General features: G+C 43.6%; 1 long non-coding RNA gene across 3 annotated transcripts in view; it reads right to left on the bottom strand.

Annotated features, from left to right (window-relative positions):
- The window catches only part of LOC140117803 (uncharacterized), an 85,420-nt gene extending 65,888 nt beyond the window's left edge, over positions 1-19,532 (bottom strand). For 2 of the 3 annotated variants that reach the window (XR_011853083.1, XR_011853085.1), the window contains exon 1: positions 17,799-17,886. This is a non-coding gene — a long non-coding RNA (uncharacterized lncRNA). Of the gene's footprint in view, positions 1-17,798; positions 17,887-19,346 lie in introns of those variants that run through there. The other variant, XR_011853084.1, reaches the window with a different exon arrangement.
- Between the last annotated feature and the right edge of the window lie 1,135 nt (positions 19,533-20,667).

Below are 20,667 nucleotides of genomic sequence, written 5' to 3'. Positions count from 1 at the left end.
ACTTGCCAAATTGGCCCCTGTCCCCAATGGGGCTCACAATCTAATCAACCTACCAGTATGTTTTGGAGTGTGGGAGGAAAATACAAATGGAGAGAACATACAAACTCTTTGCAGACGATAACCTGGATGGGACTTGAAACCAGGACCTCAGCGGTGCATGACTGTAGTGCTAACCACTGAGCCACCATGAACCATTCTAAACATTGAGAGATTTGTTCAGTTGATGACCCTTTCCATCCCACAATGGGATGTCCCAGTGGGTCCACAAGCATCATATGAATTTTGGACAGGAAATACCACAATGGGAACTTAGGGTCCAGAGGGAACAATCTCTCTCCTGTCTTATTTGAAAGTTATCTAAACTTGCATATATAACTGAATTATTAAACTGCATATTCTTATTTGATGCACAGCTTCACAGGCATGATCACCACATTGCCGCCCTTGTCAGCTGGCTTGATTATGACATCTTTGCTGGCCTTCAGCCCGTTGAGAGATTTTTGTTCCTCATGTGTGTAAACCAGAGCCATGAAACATCCATTACACTTTAGGAGATTGTTTCAATTGGATGTTTGGTCGGCAAGGGTGGACAGTAAGTGGATTTCATGCTCCCTTTAAAATGTTAAACCAAACATACATCCGATTTGTCACTTTCAATTGATGTTTGGGAAATATCACTAATACCAGTCAGTTCCTCATTGTAAGTTATCAAAGATACATCATGTTTAGCCAGTATACAAACACCTAAGGGCCAATAGTGCTTGTATTGTTTCTGTTCTCTGTGATAAGATTGACGGGGAAGGCTCTTTATTACACATGCCTGGCCAAGTTGATGTTAGTGGTTTGAGAAACATACCATCACCCAGCCAAAATCCTGTTATTCTTCCTGTGTGTAATCACTAAAGTCTGAATACACTATGTTTCACTATATTTATGCCATACAGTCATTCACCTTAAGTCTTCTTAGAGAACTATCTCCCAGTGTACCATTGTAGTACTGGTAATACTAGTTGTTCATGTATCACACAGGCCACTGGGCAGGGTAATCTTGGTGTTATGTACATTTATTTTATGTACATCATCGTATGCATTAATGAAAGTATTTGCACAATTGTATGTCCGTATATACTACTGTGTAACTTGAAAGAATTGTATGCTTTTAAGATGTATTTTTTTTTTTTTTTTAAAACAATATACTAATATACATAGAGTGGATAGTGCCAGAAATTTGTTACCACATTCAGTTTTTATACAATGCATCTTTAAAAAATATATATACCTTATATACTCGAGTATAAGCCTAGTTTTTCAGCACAAAAACCCTAACTCGGCTTATACTCGAGTCAACTAAAAAACAAAACTCACCTTTCTGACGTCACCCGTAGGTCCTCTTCTGTCTGAGACAGTCTAAGACAGAAGAGGACCTATGGGGGACGTCGGAAGAATGAGTACAGTGTTATTTTTTTTCCTACTACAGGGGTTGGGCAAGCTATATGCTACAGGGGCTGGCAGACTATATACTGGGAGGCTGTAACCAATGCATTTCCCACCCTCGGCTTATACTCGTGTAAATAGGTTTTCCCAGTTTTTTGTGTTGAAATTAGGGGTCTCGGCTTATACTCGGGTCGGCTTATACTCGAGTATATACGGTAGATAAGATTCATTATAAATTCATTTTTTTGGAAAGATAAAATAGATTATAGAGCCAAAACAAGTTGAAAATGCTTGCAGAAGACATTTAAGAATAATTAGTCTCATTTATCATTGAGATAATTAAGTACAATGGGAACACGTTTGGAACCGTCATGTCATAGATAAAGCATCTTACACGGATTAAAGTGTCACTTAGTGTGACTTGGTCAGCCGCTCATGTAGGCCATGTCCCCTCTGTGATTTATCCTGTCTGCTCAGTGGTCTCTGCAGCCAGGATTTTCATAATAGTCTGGCTTACGTGTGACGTCTTTGAGGTGTAGAACATATCAAGTGACGGATAATTCCAATTAAACGGTAACTTTCTGTGTAAATATAGCATGAAAGTAATAGCTGGCGAGTCACATAATCATGTTAAGCAATACAATCCCTGCACTGTATTGCCAGGTAGTTTAATAACTTCACAGAATAAGGAATTCATGTAATAGGTATCATCACAAATAACTTTCGCAACTTAGTATTCATATAAATGTTAACTTTACCTTTTGTTGTTTTTTTCTTTCCCTTCAACCAAACTAAACTGATGATAAAAACTGAGGCCACAATGATGTAAGTTTGCATCATGGTGAATACAGGTTTGATCTGATGCTCTCTTGTTGTTGGTCTTAAGAATGGTCTTATGGAAATCTACCACCAGGATGTAAACCAAGCACACTGACATACTGGTGTGTGCCCCTTCTGGCAGGACCTGCTCTTCTTTAAGCTTCCAGTGTCCTTGTTTTTAAGAAAAAAAGGCTATAAAAATTTAGCAAATGAGCCTGAAGGACTCCAGGCATCATTAACACCTATGGAGTCTGAAGCCCCACGGGCTCATTTGTACCATTTTAAAGGCCTTTTAAATAAAAGAAGGTTTAAAAGCTAAAATAAAAATAGATGCAGTACGGCCAGAGGGGGCACACACCAGTATGTCAGTGTGCCTGGTTTATAATCCTTTATCCTGGTGGTAGATGTTCCTTGTTGTTGTGCTCTGGATGCCCTCTAAGTATATGGGCCTGGCTCATTATTGCCTCATGTTAAAATCTTGTTTTAAAATAATCTGTATATCAATAAACAATGGGAAAAAATGGAAACTTTAAAAACACTTTGATTTTTGGTAAGATCATGTGTACACATAAACTTTTAGTAATTCCATGTGATATTTCTTGGCCTGTCTACAAGTCTTTAGTCTATGACTATGATTAGGGAATGCTAGTCAAAATTAGGTTGAACAGTTCACCGGCCTGATTACCCTTTTGTAAAGTAGCATGCCAGATTAATGATGGGGTTAAAGACTTAGTAAGGCTATGTTCATATACTGTTTTAGCACTTCATTGAAGAGGGGGCACAGCCTGCTGGGGGCAGAGTGCGGCCGGTAGGAAGTGGACGGGCGTCTTTGCAGTCGCTGCAACCGGCAAATTTTCATACGTGAAAATTTGCCGGCTGCTTGTATTTCAGCACCAGGTAGGGTCTGGCATGAAATAAATGCTGCACAGGCCCCTGCCGGATACATCAAGAGGCCGGAGCCTCTTGATGTATATGGGTGCGCCGGATGGTCGTCTTAGTTTTCATTTTCCCACAGCTGTGTCATGGGCCAGTAGAACAATTTTACTCTCAGACATGAGAGATTTTGGATGTTTTCTTCAGAAACGTAGGTCTCCTACAATAATCTATACATATACTGATAACTATAAAATTGTCCATAGTATCTTTCTCCTTGTGTCTGAGGCAGCTTGTATGACATTGTGAGTCTCACAGGGGACAAAGACTGATGTAACTGATAAAAAGGGGAAGCACCAAGAGCCCAAGAACCAACTCAATTGAAATTTACGGTGCTGCTCAAGTTCTATTGTAGTGGATACAGGCAGTCCCCGGGTTAAATACAAGATAGGGTCTGTAGGTTTGTTCTTAAGTTGAATTTGCATGTAAGTCGGAACTGTATATTTTATCATTGTAATTCCAGCCAGAACTTTTTTGGTCTCTGTGACAATTGGATTTTAAAAATGTTGGATTGTCATAAGAATCAAGAATAACAATAAAGCTTAATTGCAGACACATTTGATAACTGTTACAGCTGATTATTGTAGCCTAGGACTAAAGCACAATAAATTACCAATATCCAGGGGTCCGTTTATAACTAGGGGTCGTATGTAAGTCGAGTGTTCTTTGTATAAGAATCAATTATATCTGCGAGTTTATAGCAATGAGTTGAGACCTGCGAGACCAAGGCTTTCATTGGTGGAGGAAGGTGCTTGGAGGAAATTTACTTTATTGTTTTATTATTAGGCACTGTGTAATGAAATTGGGGGGATGAGCTACCATATTAAAAATTCAACGGGACACACTGATATATTTTAATAAATTTAGTGTAGTTATACACTACATTCTGTTTCATTTGGGGGCAGAGGTATTGAAGGTAGACTTGAATATAACAATTATTTAGGGGGGGGCACTATATATTTTATAATTAAAGGTGGAGATGCTGTACAGTGAATTTAAAAATATACTGTTCCCTGTAAAAATCTGGGATTCTGTCATGTGAAAAACACAGACCAGAAGAATCATTGCAGAACTTTCCACCTTTAGCGTCACCTAAAATCTGTACAATCCCAAAAAATAAACATAAATCTATAATGTAGGAACAATAACAATAAAGAACTAAACAAATATAGTTGAATAAATTAAAACACCCTCAAACTAGTACTTTGTTAAAGTGCCCTTTTGAATTTGTGATATTTTGTCTATGTGGATAAGAGTCAATCTAGCCTTGCCAGTCTCTGCAAAAGTGGCTAAATCCATCTCCTGCTAGAGCCCTTTTCTTGTCAATCCACCATTTGTCTAGTTGGAGTTAGGTCTTGGATCTGGACCATAGCAAAACCTTAACCTTGTTCTGGCAAAGCCATGGTATGTTTGGTTTACTGTGAAATTCCTCTTCGTCTATTTTTTAACAAAAAATTAAATTGACTAAGGCCGCATTTAGATGAACATGCGCTCGCCGGGCTACAGCGCACTGCATCCATCTGCGCACTGGAGAGGAGGAGGGATGAGCGCTGCTCACCCCTCTCCGTAGGAAATGGTTTTGCACGGCCATAAACATGGGGAAAGATAGAGCATGTTCTATCTTTTTACCGTGTGCAGTACATACCGCCACACAAGTGGGTTTTATCCCTGTACTGTGACACTACTGTGTGTATAATCCCTATACTGTGACATCATTGTGTGTATTAACCCTGCACTGTGACATCATTGTGTGTATTATCCCTGGACTGTGACATCATTGTGTCTAATATCCCTGTACTGTTGACATCAATGTATTTATTATCACTGTACTGTGACATAACTACCAGATCATGATGGTTACTTTTTAATCCACTGCCCTATAACCTGTGAATCCTTGAATCATTTTCTGACAGAAGCTTCCTGTAATATTGGCTAAAATTGTTTTAACTAAAATAGCTTTCTTTACACTCATTCATGTATTAAGCGTTACTTAACCCTTTAAGGACCTCGCCCTTCATTTTTATTTTTCACTCCCCACAATCAAAAATCTATAACTTTTTTTTTTACACATAAAGGGGGTCATTTACTAAGGGCCCGATTTGCGGTTTCCCGACATGTTACCCGAATATTTCCGATTTGCGCCGATTTCCCCAGAATTGCCACAGAATTTTGGCGCACACGATCAGATTGTGGCGCATCGGCGCTGGCATGCACGCAAGGAAATCGGGGGGCGTGGCCGAACGAAAACCCGACGGATTCGGAAAAACCACGGCATTAAAAAAAAAATAAAGTGTCGAGGGACTCGCACTTACCTTACTCGGTCCGGCTTGGTGAAGATCAGTGCATTCTAGGGAACTTCAGCGCAGCAGCGCCACCTGGTGGACGTCGGAGGAACTGCCTTAGTGAATCCCGGCCGGACCCGAATCCACTGCAGAGAAAGTGCCGCTGGATCGCAAATGGACTGGGTAAGTAAATCTGCCCCAATGAGCTCTGTAATGGCTTGTTTTCTGCGTAACATAGTGATGATATTTATTCTTCTATGCCATGTACAGGGAAGCAGGAAAACATTTCAAAATGCAGTGAAATTGGTGAAAAAACGCATTTGCAGCATTTTCTTGTGGGCTTGGAATTTATGGCTTTCATTGTGCGCCACAATTGACATGTTTACTTTATTCTTTGGGTCGGTGTGATCACGGTGATACCAAATTTGTATAGGTTTTATAATGTTTTCATACATTTACAAAAATTAAAAACTTGTGTATAAACTTTTATTTTGCCATTTTCTGGTGCTAATATCTTTTTTATACTTTGGTGTATGGAGCTGTGGGTGACTTTTGATGAACGGATGGTGAAATCCACTGAACTCTGAAGGACTTCAGCGCAGCAGCGACACCTGGTGGACATCGGGCACACTACCTTAGTGAATCGTCGGAAGACCTGAATCAGCGTCGGAGAACCCGCCGCTGGATCGCGAATGGACCGGGTAAGTAAATGTGCCCCATTTAGTTGCTTTAACTACATTGGGGTAATCCAGTTGTTAGATGATCAGCAGCTTCTACTGAAGTTTCTAGGCCACAAAAACAGAGGACTGCACTGAGATATTTCCTTTTTAATAAAGATGCCCAATAAAGTTTCATTTTGTAAGAGAGTTTACATATTGCTATAGAGGTTTTGTAATGGGGGGAACTAACCATCCTCGTATTCCTCTATTGGAGGGACAGATTATAAATTTCCCAATAAGACTCTTATATGGCAGTTTTCTTAATAAACTTTATAGATACTATAGTGATGCATGGGTGAATATCAAACCATCATATAGTCAGACGATTCCTTTTTGTTGCACGTGCATTTAAAACCAGATCAAAATGCAAAGTTTACATAAAATAATATAAAGTAATAGCACCAGTCCTCTTTAAATAACTGTAAAAAATATAATGTTATAGATAGAAACAATTCTAGTAACATCAATCACTTGTAAGTTATACATCAGTTTAGAAGCATCTTTCAAAACTTTTAGAAGATCTTCCGGCACAACTAATGCATATGGTGCCATCTTGTGGCAAAGAACGTATTAGCTTGGAAGACTGAAAAATAAAACACATAGGAGCACATTTACTTAGGGCCGTGCCAGGGCCAGCTCCAGGAATCAGTGGGTCCCTGGGCGACAGAGCCTCAGTGGGCCCCTTAGCAGTGAACACATGTGGCGGCATTAAAAACACACAATTTAATGAATAAATAGACCGCTAGTCCAAGAATTAACCTCTTAGCGCTCTACACCATACATGTACACATTGTAACGAATCCTATGTAAGTATTGCAGTATATGGTAGGAGTGATCAGGCCATCTAGGGTTAAATTACCATAGAGGGTCTAAAAAAAAGAATTCAATAAGATTAACCCCTCTTTCCCTACAACTGATATATAACAAAATAAACTGTAAAAATCACAAATACAGGCATCACTGCGTCTCAAAATGCCTGATCAAAATATAAAAATGGTTATTCCTTACAGTGAACCCAATAATGGAACATAGCACCCAATTATCCAAAACGCCACCTTTACACCATTTTGCATCTCATAAAAATTTTTATAAAATGTGATCAGAAACTCGCACAGTCCTCAAAATGGTACAAATGAAAATGTCAGCTCATTGCGTAAAAAATTACACCACACACAGCTCCATACACCATAGTATGGGAAAGTTTTCATTTTTTAAAAATGTATTAAAATACAATAAAACCTTTATGGTAAAAACTGAGCCCACAATAAAGTGATACAATTGGCGTTTTTTCGCCAATTTCCCCACATTTAGAATTTTTTCCAGCTTCCCAGTACACAACAAGGAATAATAAATAACGTCACTGAGCAGTAATGTTTCTTATTCCGAAAAAAAGCCCTCACACAGCTCTGTCCACGGAAAAATGAAAATGTTATAGATTTTAGAAGGTGGGAAGTGAAAAAATTAACATAAAAACATTGCATCCTTAAAGGGTTAACATACAGTTGCTTCATGAATTAATATACAGCCCCTCAAACTTTTAACTGTAAGAGGCGGCTCCATTAATTAGGTACATACAGCCCCCTGAATTAATTAAATGCACATTTAGTACCATATAGTGGGCAATAGAAAAATAATATACGTTAACTTACCTCAAGCATGCAGGTCCATGGCTCCATCCCGCACTCCTCTTCACCTCTTCTGGGGCCATAGTCTTCAGTGAAGCAGGGACGCTGGTGGCGTGAGGTCATCATGTCGCCCTCCAGCATCCTGCACAGTGAGCACAGACACTCTGCAATTGATTCCTCGGAGGATAAGCCTGCAGCCCCACTCCCCTGTCACCCGCACCAGCACGCAAGGATGCCGATGTAATTGAGTTTTATGATCGGGCCAGCGTGTGCCGTGGGCCCCGGCACTTGCCCAGGTGAGCTGACGCCAGCCGTGTGCCAATTTTCTGACTTTTCACGTTCTATCCTGTACAGACTGCTTGCAGAGGTATTTAAGAAGGGTCCGTGCTACATATGTGCCCCACGCGACCCTTTTGTGGCGCAGCTTCACTATTATTCATGCAGCACAAATTTCTTCACTGAAGGGGGCGTTCTGGTGCTCAGTGGTAACGTGCGACAAATTTAACATGTCCGACAGAAATGTTAAAGGTGCACCAAAAAAGTTGGTTTACTCTGTCGGAGCAGTGCAGGGGGCGTCCGATTCATGAGATTCATGTGAACCACAAATCATGAATCTGGCATCCCCTGCACACGAGACAGGAAAACTTCATATAGTGCAGTTTGCACTGTTTTCAGTAAACTTCCTCTATACGTACAATGAGGCACATTTACCTATCCAGCCGACAGAGTTCACCCGTAGTGCATTGTCTAACGACAATGCATTGTGTCGCGATTCACAAAGATTGTGCGCCCGATTTCCTGCATCTGTCGCCTCCCTGCTCAGGTCCGCCGGAGCTCACCATCTTCTTCCCGGTGCATGTAAATGCATTGGTTGCAACACAATTTGAATATTAAATCCTGTGCTCAGTCCAAAACAGTCAGATAGGCGGACGGCCCACCCCCCGATTTCTGTCGCATGAAAGCTGGCGCCGATGTGCCAAAATTCGATCAAATGCGACACAATCCCCTTCTAAATACCTGTCACAGTGCCGCTAATCCCGAAAATTACCAACATCCAACGAAAGTGCGTTCAGCAGACCCTTAGTAAGTAAGCCCCAATATATTCCAGCATTCCATAAAGACCCAAACTCCTCAAGAGAGACTTATATATTATACATTTTTATATATTATGATACATTTATTATGTAAATGCCTCACTGAAGCAGCACCATGAGGTAATGTTTACTAGTGTGGATTTGCAGTGCAGATTTCTTAGCATAATGTAAAGTTACCAAATAATTTTAAACATTTTTAAAACAAACTTGTCACCAGAAATGTCATTTGTAGTTGGTGACAGGTTCCAATAGCCTCTGCTATGCTGATTTTAAAAATACCTTTTCAGCATTCTAAATCATTTCAATAAAAATTGTACATGACCTGGCTCCCTGCCAGGAGAGTGTGGCAAGTTCCCGGGTGAAGGTGCAAGCACATGTAGCCTGTGTGCCTAAACACTCTTCCTGAGGAGGGGAAAGGGCCAATTTTCTGACAGACTTTTCACGTTCTATCCTGTACAAACTGCTTGCAGAGGTATTTAAGAAGGGTCCGTGCTACATATGTGCCCCACGCGACCCTTTTGTGGCACGGCTTCACCATACCTCCCAACCGTCCCGGGTTCGGCGGGACTTTCACGGTTTTTCAGCTGTGTCCCGCCGCCCCGGGAGGTTAAGAGGTTATCACGCTTTCCTCTGCATTGTCCCGGGCCAAGAGACTTTGTCCCGTCTCCTGGTCCCGGGACACACCGGCTGCAGAGACAGAGGAGGCAGCGCGGAGGCTGTGAAGGCAGAGCTCACAGCAGTGCACGGCCCCTCCTTCTCCTCCCCCGGGCCGCCCCCCTCCCCCTGTGTGAGCTGCCGTGGGATGTCTAAGGAGGAATCAACAGGGGGGAGGGGGGGTGTCACCTGGAGATCGTGAGCTCCCAGCACAGAGCATGGCACAGCACGGCCCCTCCTCCTCCTCCCCCCCTGTGTGTGCTGCCGCGATCTCTGAGGATGAATCTTCAGGAGGGCCTGCTGCTGTGTGACCCGGAGACCCTCTGCTCCTGAAGCTGTGGAGGTGGAGGGGGCAGCCTGTGTGATGTGCCCCCCTCCAGAGGCTACAGACATCCATTAGGAGAATCTGCACAGCAGTGATGAGGTAGGACACAGCCTGACCCCCACACTGACCTGTAGCTGTGTGACAGGACACCTCTATCAGGACTTGTATGGCAGCTTTGTGACATACAAGCCCTGAAATAATCGCAATGTCTTGTGAACCGCCAGACATTGCGATTATTTTTCCCTTCTCCACACCAAGGGGGATATAGCCATCAGTGAGCTATTAACCCCTAGGCACACCTGGACGTTATACCACGTCCCTGTGGCTAGATACTTAGCGCACCGGGACGTAGTATAGCTTCCCGCTTCTGGCACCGGCTCACGAACAGAGCCGGCACCAGAAGCCGCGGCTGGCAGCTGTCTATCACAGCTGACACCGCGCTGTAACACCCGCGATCGGAGCTGACTCCGATCGCGGGTGTTAACCCCTTACACGCCGCGGTCATGCATGATCACGGCGTGTAAGGCTGTTCCTCTTCTGGGCAGCCCCGAGGACTGCCAAGTGCCCTGGGGCTGCACAATCTCCCTGGAAGACAGTTTACACTGCTCTACAATGAAGAAGTATTGTAGAGCAGTGTATTGGACTTGAATAAAAAATAAATACATGAAATTATAAGCCCCTAAAATGTCACTTTCCCATAAAAACACTTAATAAAGTATAAAACACACAAAAACACAACCCCCACACACATACACATACATATACCGTATATTCCGGTGTACAAGACGACCCCCCTACTTTCCTGTTTAAAATATAGAGTTTAAGATATATTCGCCGTATAAGACTACCCCTTTTCCAACGCATACAAAACACCGGTAAAAATTAAAAAAAAAACTGATTTGAATTTAACATGGTCCTTTTTATAATGTAAATTCTTATGACATGCAGGTATATAGCAGGAAAACTGTCGCTCATAAACATAAGGCATACAACAACAACATTACCATTACAGCACAGCCCCCAGTAGTATACAGCTTGCCCCCAGTAGTATACAGCACAGCCCCCAGTAGTATACAGCTTGCCCCCAGTAGTATACAGCACAGCCCCCAGTAGTATACAGCACAGCCCCCAGTAGTATACAGCACTGCCCCCAGTAGTATACAGCACAGCCCCCAGTAGTATACAGCACAGCCCCCAGTAGTATACAGCACAGCCCGCAGTAGTATACAGCACAGCCCAGCATTAAAAAAAAAACTTATATACTCACCTTCCGGTGGCCCCGAGGTGCTGCGCTGCTCCCCTGATGTCCGCGCGGCTCATCTTCAGTCTTCCGAGCCGTCTTCTTTCTTCTGCTGGGCGCCGCCATTGATCTTCCCCGGCAGGCGCCTAGTATGATGCGCCGCTGCTGACGTCATACTAGGCGCTACCCCGGGGAAAAACATGGCGGCGCCCGGCAGAAGAAAGAAGACGGCGCGGTAGGCTGAAGGCAAAAATCTGCCAGCAGCCTCAAAAAGACATCGGGGCGCATACTCACCCTCCGGTGGCCCCGATGTCTTTTTGAGGCTGCCGGCAGATTTTTGAGGCTGCCGGCAGCCATCGCTGTGAAAACCGGTGTTTTCGCTGCAATATGCAGCAAAGACTTACCGGCTATGGTGAGGGCTCAGCCCGTGAATACACGGAGGGCGGTCGGGATTACCGGCGTATAAGACGACCCCAGACAAGACAGAAGATTTTTCTGTCTTCAAAAGTCGTCTTATACGCCGGAATATACGGTATTTTGGTATGTAACAATCTGTAAAAAAGAATCGTTACTGGACCTGCACGGTAAACGCCGGAGAAAAAAACGCAAAAAACTTTCCAAAAAAAGATTTTTAATTAATACCTTTTAACAAAATGCTCTAAAAAGTGATATAAAAAATGTTCTGCACTCTAAAACAAGACCACTAAAAAGAACAACTTAGCATCAGAAGATGGCAATATGAAGAGGAGGTTTTCATTTTTGTAAAAGTATAAAATCATTATAAAACCTATAATTTTGGTATCCTTGGGGACAGGAGGAGGAAACTGGAGGAGGCTGGGGTACAGGAGGAGAAGGCTGGGGGAAAGGAGGCTGGGGGGACACGATGATGCTGGAGGAGGCTGGGGGACAGGAGGAGAAGGCTGGGGGAAAGGAGGCTGGGGGGACACGATGATGCTGGAGGAGGCTGGGGGACAGGAGGAGAAGGCTGGGGGAAAGGAGGCTGGGGGGACACGATGATGCTGGAGGAGGCTGGGAGACAGGAGGAGAAGGCTGGGGGACAGGGGGCTGGAGGACAGGATGATGGATGCTGTGGTACAGGAGGAGGAGGCTGGGGGACAGGATGATGCTGGAGGAGGCTGGGGGACAGGAGGAGAAGGCTGGGGGAAAGGAGGCTGGGGGGACACGATGATGCTGGAAGAGGCTGGGGGACAGGAGGAGGAGGCTGGGGGACAGGATGATGCTGGAAGAGGCTGGGGGACAGGAGGAGGAGGCTGGGGGAAAGGAGGCTGGGGGGACACGATGATGCTGGAACAGGCTGGGGGACAGGAGGAGAAGGCTGGGGGACAGGAGGATGGAGGACAGGATGATGCTGGAGGAGGCTGGGGGACAGGAGGCTGGAGGACAGGATGGTGCTAGAGGAGGCTGGGGTACAGGAGGAGGAGGCTGGAGGACAGGATGATGCTGAAGGAGGCTGGGGTACAGGAGGAGGAGGCTGGAGGACAGGATGATGCTAGAGTAGGCTGGGGGACAGGAGGCTGGAGGACAGGATGATGCTAGAGGAGGCTGGGGGACAGGAGGCTGGAGGACAGGATGATGCTAGAGGAGGCTGGGGGACAGGAGGCTGGAGGACAGGATGATGCTAGAGGAGGCTGGAGGACAGGATGATGCTAGAGGAGGCTGGGGGACAGGAGGCTGGAGGACAGGATGATGCTAGAGGAGGCTGGGGTACAGGAGGAGGAGGCTGGGGGACAGGAGGCTGGGGGACAGGATGATGCTGGAGGACAGGATTATGCTAGAGGAGGCTGGGGGACAGGAGGCTGGAGGACAGGATGATGCTAGAGGAGGCTGGGGGACAGGAGGCTGGAGGCTACAGGAGGAGGATAGAGGACAGGAGGCTACAGGAGGAGGATAGAGGACAGGAGGCTACAGGAGGAGGGTAGAGGACAGGAGCTACAGGAGGAGGATGGAGGACAGGAGCTACAGGAGGAGGATGGAGGACAGGAGGTTACAGGAAGAGGATGGAGGACAGGAGTTACAGGAGGAGGATGGAGGACAGGAGCTACAGGAGGAGGATAGAGGACAGAAGGCTACAGGAGGAGGATAGAGGACAGAAGGCTACAGGAGGAGGATGGAGGACAGGAGGCTACAGGAGGAGGATAGAGGACAGGAGGCTACAGGAGGAGGATAGAGGACAGGAGGCTACAGGAGGAGGATAGAGGACAGGAGGCTACAGGAGGAGGATAGAGGACAGGAGGCTACAGGAGGAGGGTAGAGGACAGGAGGCTACAGGATTAGGATGGAGGACAGGAGCTACAGGAGGAGGATGGAGGACAGGAGGTTACAGGAGGAGGATGGAGGACAGGAGTTACAGGAGGAGGCTGGAGGACAGGAGGCTACAGGAGGAGGATAGAGGCCAGGAGACTACAGGAGGAGGCTGGAGGACAGGAGGCTACAGGAGGAGGCTGGAGGACAGGAGGTCACAGAATGAGGAGGATAGAGAACAGGAGAAGGATATAGGGAAGGGGGCTACAGGAGGAGGATAGAGGCCAGGAGACTACAGGAGGAGGCTGGAGGACAGGAGGTCACAGAATGAGGAGGATAGAGAACAGGAGAAGGATATAGGAAAGGGGGCTACAGGAGGAGGATGGAGGACAGAAGGGAACAAAATGAGGAGGATAGAGAACTGGGACTACACCATGTGAGAAGGGGTAGGTGTAGGAGTTCAGATAGTATTATGTGTAAGTTTGGGGAGATAAATAAAAGTGCAAAACCAAATGTAAAGGCAGAATAAAATTAAAGAGGGGTCTTATATGGTTTACATGTTGCAGAGTTGCATTAGGGGATATTATATTGGTCCATGGGAAGGGGGGGGCAAATTAAGGGGTGTTGTACCATGGGGGCACCATCAAGGTAGATATTATACTATGCCTGTGGGTGGGACAGTGGGCGTGGTTTAGAAAAAGGGGGAGGGGCTTTGTGTCCCTCTTTCTCTTGCCCAAAAGTTGGGAGGTATGGCTTCACTATTATTCATGCAGCACAAATTTCTTCACTGAAGGGAGCGTTCTGGTGCTCAGTGGTAACGTGTGGCAAGTTCCCGGGTGAAGGTGCAAGCACATGTAGCCTGTGTGCCTAAACACTCTTCCTGAGGAGGGGAAAGGGACTTACCACACACTGCTGGCTGGGAGCCAGGTAATGTAAAATAAAGTTTTATTAAGTTTTGAGATATTTCAGTATGTTCACAAAGGCATTTTTAAAATCAACATAGCATAAGCTATTGGAACTTGTCACATTTCTGGTGACAGGTATACTTTAAAGCATAGCTAAAGCTTCAAGGCTAATTATTATTTTTTTATTCAGAATTGAATAGAGTGGGTGACATGCCATTTCTTCCACTGGGTGGGGCGGGCGATCAACAGTAGCCACTCACTGCCCCAGCACATTAAAAAAATTATCTCATTACTGATCTTCCAGGTGCCCCCCACCGCTCCTCTTCTCCTTGAGACTCTTCTGCAGTAGTGACAGCAGAGCCAGCTCCGTGAGCTCTGCTCTCTATGCCTACTATGAAGCAGCAGGTTGTCGCCTCATAACGTCTTAGTGGGCAGAGTGAATGGAGCTGACTCTACTAGCAGAAGAATAATAGTTTTTTTTTATGGCAGTGTGCTGGGGCTAATTACATACTGGGAGGGGGAGTGTGCTGTTGCTACCTATATATTGGGGGAGTGTGCGGGGGCCACCTATATACTGGTGGGGACTACCTATAAAATGGAGGGGCGAGTGTGCTGGGGCTACCTATATACAGTGGGGGAGTATGCTGAGGCTACCTATGTACTGTGGGGGAGTGTGCTGAGGCTACCTATCTATATACTAGGTGTATGTGCTTGGGCTTTGTGTCTATATATTCGGGGCGTGTGCTAGGGTGACCTATATATAAACTGGGGATGCGTGCTGGGGCTAACTATCTATATACTGGGGATACCTTCCTGTATACTCAGGTGTGTGTTGGGACTACTTATATATATACTGGGGACATGTGCTAGGGCTACCTATCTACATACTGGGGGCATAAGCTGGGGCTACCTATCTATATACTGGGGGCGTGTGCTGGGGCTACCTACCTGTATACTGGGGACATGTGCTGGGGCTGCCTATTTATATACTGGGGACATGTGTTAGGGCTACCTATCTATGCAGTGGAGGACATGTACTGTGGATACCTTTTACTTATCTATATACTGGGGGTGTTTGCTGGGGCTACCACCTACATACTGGGGACATGAACTGGGGCTACCTATAGGGGCACTGTTACCATTGGCAATTGGGGATGCTGTGATTATAGGCTGTGAGGGGGCACTGTAGCTATTCGCTACTAAGTGTGACAGTATTACTGTTGGCAACAAAAGGGACTGTCAATATGGGCTACAAGGCTGAACTGAACCATTGGTGGCACTGTTATTATGGATTATTGTCTACAAAGAGGAATTATTACTATTTGCTCATAGTGTTCTGTAACTACTGGCTTCAGAAGGCACTGTGGCACTGGGGTTACTTGGGGCACAGTGACTGTATTGGCTACTATAAGAACTGCTGTGGGGACACTGTGGCTATATTGGCATCTGTGGGGACATAAAAATAGAAGAAAAAAATAAAAGCTCCTCCAATCAAAGACTTCTTCTGTTTCTAACTAGATTTACAGGAAGTCCTAGCATTATCCATGAGCTCACAATTGTGCAGCATCTCCTATGTTTTGTGACTCTACTGACTCTCTGTTATCTTGGAGATTAGAGATGAGCAGTTATAATCGTCCGAGCTTGATGCTCGTTCGAGTATTAGCAAACGGCTCGTTGCTCGGACGAGTATTTCCCCTGCTCGAGATCGAGTATTTACTTAAGAAAACACAGTGAAGAATACAATGAAAACAGTGAACACAGTGAAGGCAGGATCATTTAAGTGAAGAACACAGTGAAGAACACATTGCAGATGTTTCCGTACATCTGCTAACTTATCGGAAGACACGCGTGCCGAATGGTGTTCTTCACAATAGTATGTGAAGAACACTATGTGTGAAGAACACATTGCAGATATATGGAAACATCTGCAATGTGTTCTTCACACATATTGTTCTTCACATACTATTGTGAAATTCAATTTGGAAAACCTGTTAAAAAACGGATGCGTTTTTTAACACATGCATTTTTTAATGGATTGCTTAAAAACGGACCAAAAACGGTTTCAAAACGCCATGTGTGGCATCACCCTAAGGCTGTCACTTTTCTTCAGTTCTGGTCTTGCATATATGTAGTAATCTTGGTTTTTGTCCTTTATTGATGTATTAATATTGGCCCTGTTCCTGTATCTATGTATCAATCATGATTTTGGTACCATATCTATGTAGTAGTCTTAGTTCTGTTGCTGTATCTATGTAGAAAGCTTAAGAGTTTTTATTCCACCATAGTAATGCGTCGTTCTGCTTATTCAATCAAAGCATTCTCAAGCATAGTGAGTTACAGGTCACGTGACTTAAATAGCGGTGAAGCAATCACCAACCCATGTGTAAAACAGTGACAGCATATACAAAACTCCACATAACATTCTAAAGATGAACACGGACCATAACATATATTCCATGGTGAAATATATATTCCAATAAAGTAAGAAAATCAGGTGTTTGGGGCACTATGAGGCGACTTGCGCGTTCCCATGGTTGCCACAACGCTATACAGGATAGCGGAAGTGCAATCCCCACATCCTAATTAGTGAGCAAAATGCAATATTAAAAATAAGGGGTATACAGTAGTGTACTACAACATATATCGATCAATGCAAGCTTTAGACTAACAGAAAAAGAGGATGCGACATGCCAAATGTGATTTTATCTTTTTAAGTTATACTCTGTGTATCCCGCTGCTATTTCTCACCTCCACCTGGTGCGCATGCTCGGTCTGTCGCAGCGCCGCGATATTCATGCGGGGGGTGTGTCTGTGCAGTCATGTGAGGCGGAACCTAGGCTCCGCCCCTCTGACATCATGGGCCCGCCCCCTCCGATGACGTGGGGCCGATAGGCGGACCATGCGCCACACATACAGGTGAACGTGGGCTCTCAATTTGAATCTGGCGGCTTATTGGCCCTCAGTTATATATAATCCGGGAGCGTGTGCAGTAACACCACCCCTTGAGAAAGACCAGGCGGGTTGAAACGCGCGTTTGGGGCTAGAGGCACGCCAGGTAGTATGTCCAATTACTACATCTTATGCAATGTTTAACTTTGCAACCACTAACCAAGGCACGATGCTGCATTATGGGGTCTAATTACAAGCCGATATAGGCGATATGTTACTAATGGTATATATCTTGCATTGCAGTTTGTTACTGTTTACACTGGTTGGTTACACTTCCTGTTAATATAATATTGTGTATGGACAGTATACTTGGTGTGCTTCATATTTTATGTCTCTCCTGAGATGCTATTTTATATGACATTTTAATGAACTTTGTATTCAATAAAAATTATCTTTTATTATCACATTTGGCATGTTGCATCCTCTTTTTCTGTTAGTCTAAAGCTTGCATGCATACCCAAGAGGGCAGCCATAGCGTTCCTTGTGCTATTTTCATTATTTGATTAGCTGAGTCTTGTCGGATCGGTTTACTGATAATTTGTACATGTTACACTTACTTGATTTTTGATTATATATCGATCAATGTCTGCAAAAGGCTGCTCGGTTATATTCTTGCTCAAAAGGTTCTCTCAATGTCCATCATCATTCATTGTGCAATCGGAATCAAGAATACGAGCATGCGTAGAAGGAAAAGGGAGCACTATGTCACCATCTTGTATTTGGGAAAGACTATACAGCGCTGGACTTAAAAACAATCCATCTTGATGGTAGAAAAACATACTGAATGTTGTATGCAGTGTTTTGCTACCATCAAGAAAATCTTTTTTAACATGTATCAATAAAGAAGATGGATTTTAACATGGATTACTAGGCTTATATTCACCGAGCCAGTGCCAGAGCACTCTTCTTTGGTCTGCAGTCTAGCACTCCTGGAAGCGGAGCAGCACAGCTTTTCCATTGGAAACCAATCACAAGTTACCTGATCCAAGTTAAACTGAACTCAATCGACCCTGTACTATTCAGTGGAAAAGGATGTATACTGCAGAGGGGATATCCCACAGCCCTTTCATTCATACGTTAAGACCTATGTAGTTATGAAACAAAGCCGGCTCTCTAGGCACAATGAAAATCTATACTGTCTGATTTATAATGCAGTGAACATTTCATATTTTAACAAACATATGTGCATTATCACTACACAGAGTGTACATCATTAGTTGTTGCTCAGTAGTGTAAATTATTGTTGTTGCTCATTAGGAAAATGTATTATATGAAAGTTGTAGAAGTAAATGGGAAACTATTTTAATCCAACTTAATAGGAATGTTAACTGACTGTTTAAGAGAGTGAGAGAGGTTCACAGCTCCTGCACTAGGATCATGTGCAGGGAAATTCATGTTACTGATACTTTAAGTGAGAAAACTGTATATTTAGTATCATAACATAATAACATGATAGTTTCCCATAAAAACTGTGTACAAAACCTGAATGTTAAACCTAATGTTAAACATTGGATCAAAATGTTCTTATTAATACATAAATATTATGATCTTATTATGATCTTCTTCATACTTCTGTCTCCATACAATCTGTGTGTTTATGTTTATGACATCAATATCAAATTAGTATTCATTTATTATTTCTTCTAGGACATCCAATGTATGCATTAAGCCTACAAGTGTCACTTTTGTCACCTCTGGCGTGCAAAAATAATTGCATCCATGAATGAGCCTGCATTTTTGTTAGAGTAATTGTATCATCTATACAGCATAATTCATACATATGTACGATGCACATGTGATAAACATAGCTATTATCTACAAGAATTTCACAGATTTTGGTTTGTTTTCTTACAGTATTCCACCCTGTACTGTTTCACTTATCATAAAGGGATATGGTATTCTCAAAAAAGCCACCTATGCAGGATATGACTTATCACCTCTGTTCTTAAAGCAACAGTCACTTTTCTAAAAACTGTCATTTGCAACCGGATAAAAATGGGCAAAATTTGATCATAACAAAATTGTAGGATTTATAGCTATAAAATGTGCAATACTATAAAACCATACATATTTACAGTAAAATAAATGATATATATTGCTCCTACCTTTTTACCTTGCAGCAACCTGCAGACTTCTTCTACAGTCAGACATGAAGATAAATATCCATTATGACCCCTTATTATAGTGGGAGTGCAAGTAACAAACTACAGACAATGAAAATGACAAAAAATTCTAAATGACACACAGAGCCACAATGTGCAGTATCGTAGCCATTCTCTCTCTGCATCCTATTCATCTCACACTGGTCTATTTATTCTCGTTCTGGAGGACACTATTTATAGTCCATACATAGAGATGGATTGTTTGACATATGCATAGGGCCATCTGTAGAGAAAATCTCTTGTTATATGACCGTGCTGCCCTGTGATAGAAACATCTGTCCTATCCTCAATGGCATATGGAACAGGCTGTTATTCCCTCTGCTCTCCCTGAGAGAAGGTAAAGCCGCACAGAGTCTGTTAAGGTCTTCAAAGGTACACAAGGAGCAAAAAATAACAAAAAAACATTTGCAAATAGCTTTGACTTATCGGCTTGAGGTGCAAATAGCACATGCTCCTACTGTTATAGCAACTTAAGTCTTAAGTTCATCTTTACAACAGATGTGTAGTAATTATTTTTATGGTGACCATCTTGCCTACAGGTAAATCCTTCTTTATCTGTGCAAATGAGGTATAAATAAAGAATATGCTTTGGTCCTAGATAGCTAGAAATCCTGCACAGTACATTAAAGCAGATGAAAGTAACATATTCATGATGCCTGAAGCTGAACATTATTTAGCTTCATGTACTTGCAGTAGGGAGAAAGCGGGGAAGACCAGATATCACTATCCTCAAGGAAACAGGGTATGTCTTTTACCATCCATGAGGAAAGCGGCATTTTCATTAGGACATGAAAAGGCAGCGGAGTGATGGGAAGTGGTAAATCTTCTTTGGAGAAGGGAAGCATTCCATACAGAAACATAACTCCGGAGACCCTTTCACCCTTCTAAACTGCTATTAATAAGTATAAGTGGACCTGGGAGAATTTCTGGGAAATTACGGTATGTTCACTCCTATGCCTAGCATACTATCTATTACAATATGGCAAATACAGATATTTGCTAGCACATTTGCTAAAAACAAAGCAAACTGAACTATGTGTAGCCTGTCTATGCACCGGAATGCCCCCTTCAGTGGCAAATAGTGCAACCCCCCGCAACGCCCCCTCCATTGATAAATAGTGCAGAGGCAACACAAAAGGATTGCGTGCGACACATATCTGGCGCAGACACTTCTTAGGTACCTGTGCAAGCAATTTGCACATAAAAGAACAAGCAAAGTGCAACAGAAAACTGGTACTCGGCCCTTAGTAAATGTGCCCTTACA

Source organism: Engystomops pustulosus, chromosome 2 (genome assembly GCF_040894005.1).
Source record: "Engystomops pustulosus chromosome 2, aEngPut4.maternal, whole genome shotgun sequence".
Classification (NCBI taxonomy): domain Eukaryota; kingdom Metazoa; phylum Chordata; class Amphibia; order Anura; family Leptodactylidae; genus Engystomops; species Engystomops pustulosus.
Note: the sequence above shows the minus strand (reverse complement) of the source record. Positions and strands in the feature narration are given on the sequence as shown.